The sequence below is a fragment of the Protomyctophum parallelum genome (assembly GCF_964188405.1).
Source record: "Protomyctophum parallelum genome assembly, chromosome: 19".
Lineage (NCBI taxonomy): Eukaryota > Metazoa > Chordata > Actinopteri > Myctophiformes > Myctophidae > Protomyctophum > Protomyctophum parallelum.
The window spans coordinates 15,875,159-15,877,658 of record NC_139717.1 but is presented as its reverse complement, the minus strand read 5'-3'; the positions used below and the strand labels follow the sequence as shown (position 1 = coordinate 15,877,658).

Sequence of the window (2,500 nt, the reverse complement as noted above, 5' to 3'; positions counted from 1 at the left end):
AGTATCAATCATCATCATTTTTCGACCGTGGTCGAGATCATTGATTTCACAACGCCACGCCAGACTTTCCGGTCCTTCATTGCCATCCCCATAGTTACTGCTTACTGATGCATGTGTCCCTATAGCGATGACATCAGGGAACGACAGTTTTCTACCTCTGGTCTGCTTTGAGGCAGGACTCCAGAGAAGAAGGGAAGATATAAGTGCCATCTATCCGTTTCTCTAATTTCTTAAAAGTATCAATACTGCAACTCTGTTTCAAGTAAAAACAGAGTTCAAAATATACTTGAGGAAAAGTACAAAAGTATTAGCATCAAAATGTACTTAAAGTTCCAAACGTAAAAGTACTCATAATGCAGAATTTCAAGTGTATAAAAACTTTTGAAAATAGCAGATCTACAAGCTCACAAATTCACAATGCAATCAGCAATTTTCAAATGGCCGAAAAGTACAGGGCTGAAGTGGTTAATTTGTTCTGTATTCATAATCCAAATCTACAAAGTAACTAGTAACTAAAGTTAGTCGAGTAAAAGTACAATATTTGGATCCAAGAGTAGAAGTAAAAGTATTTGAAATTGTAAATCCTTGACGTATCTTTTCCGTTCTGAAGAATATAACCAGCGTACAGGAAACAGGAACCAAGGACGACCAGGATAGATGGAATAGGTTCAAATGTAGACGTCTTTATTTGCAGCAAAAGACACGGTCCACGATCGAGACAACACAAGGACAAAGGAATCACGAAACGGACCTTTGGGACCCTCTGGTTAAAAACACAGCGTTCGATATGCCAAACATGAGCGCCGGACCAGAAGAAGCCCCGAGCAAAACCGCTCCTCAGCCTATATACTATCTCTGAGTCCCTCCCTCTCTTCACCGGACACACTGACCTCTCCATCCAATGTGAGAGGGAGCAGCAGCTGTATCCGCTGGAGAGAGGGCGGGCTCTCCTCTGAGACAAAGAATTCTAACCCCCAACTTCTGGTGCATGTGGACACGGCTAACTTGACTAAAAACCACAATGATTAATTAAAGATACAATGAAAATGTAGTTAAACATACCAAAAGTATATGAAACGGAACAGACTTATATTTAAGCAATGTTTAAGCAATGAATGATTTACTTAATGGCATACCTGGTTCTTAATGCATTTTTAACCTGTGCCTCCAATCTGTGTCTACAAGTACCATTTTAATTTATTGTATGATGGCAGATAGATGTTAGGGATATTTCATCATAAGTTCACTACATATATATTGTTTAAGTCAACCAGAACAGATAATTTTACTTTGTTCTCTAGTCAGAACCCTTTGTGAATGCATGCATTCATGCATTCATGTGGCCTATAGGGCACAGAAGTCCTGACATCACTCATTCATTCCTCCGTCGCAGAGGTTTTTCTCTATGTAGAACAACATGGGTCATCTTAAAATCGTCTCATAATATGAGCATCGTGGTCCAAAAATAAACCTAAATTGGCCCTGATAACCAGTTATTCAACACAGAGCAGACTAGCCAACAACAGAATAAAAAGGAATTTTTAGAACCGAACGGATGATCTTCTAAAAGATTATAAAATTATATCGACGTACAGAAAAAACAAAAATCTTAAAGACTATCTAGTACACAGCAAGCTAAAAGGAATCCACACACCAGCACACCAGGGACCAGAATACTTCAAACCCAAACAATTAGTCAAAAATAGAACTACAAAACGCATGTTGGAGATTAAACAAACAACAAATAACAGCCAGCAGCAACTGCAAAGGTTTGTTCAACATTTCATGGCTCACGGCATTGAAGCTCTAAAAGGCGCTGGACTTCAACACAATCCCAACTGGACAGTAGGACAAAGACGTTTTAATGAAAAACAGTGGATTAAGAACCTCAACACGGATTTTCCTGGAGGCTTAGACATGCCTAAAATCAGATCTTGAATACAACAAAACTTAAACTCAGGATTAAACTGGAGAAAATCTAAGAGTGACTGGATCAGGCTTCCTTCGGATACATGGCAAATGAATTCATTCCTTGCATTGTGCTTGCACAGGGCTGCAAAGATTCATCGATTAATCGTAATCGAATCGATTATTCAATTAGTTGTCAACTAATTTGGTAATCGAATCGGCAACTAATCACTAGTTTTTTGCAATTTATCATAGATTATTTCCCACTTAACCATAGTTTTTCCAGTGTTAAGTGTAACTAAAGTAAAGAGGAGTGAGCCATCTCTCTTCCCTTACAATCTGATGATAGTTGCACAGTAGCAAAAATATGACACATATAGTATCAAGTACAAAACATATGGCTGGAATATTTATTTTTAAATTACCTATTTGAGTCTAGACTGACACATGTGTAGCTATTCTTTAATCAAATGTATGCAGTCACAATAAGCCTAAAGACACCATGAGTTGCTTTAATTAATTTAAATTTAGTTTGTCTTTTATTTGAAAAACAACCTAATCAGCAGATAATCAAATAATCTTTTGAATGAAT

General features: G+C 37.5%; 1 protein-coding gene across 6 annotated transcripts in view; it reads left to right on the top strand.

The window, feature by feature from the left end:
• stxbp5a (syntaxin binding protein 5a (tomosyn)) overlaps positions 1 to 2,500 on the top strand; it is a gene marked incomplete at both ends in the record, with an annotated part of 141,733 nt that overhangs the window by 105,296 nt on the left and 33,937 nt on the right. The window lies entirely within an intron of this gene.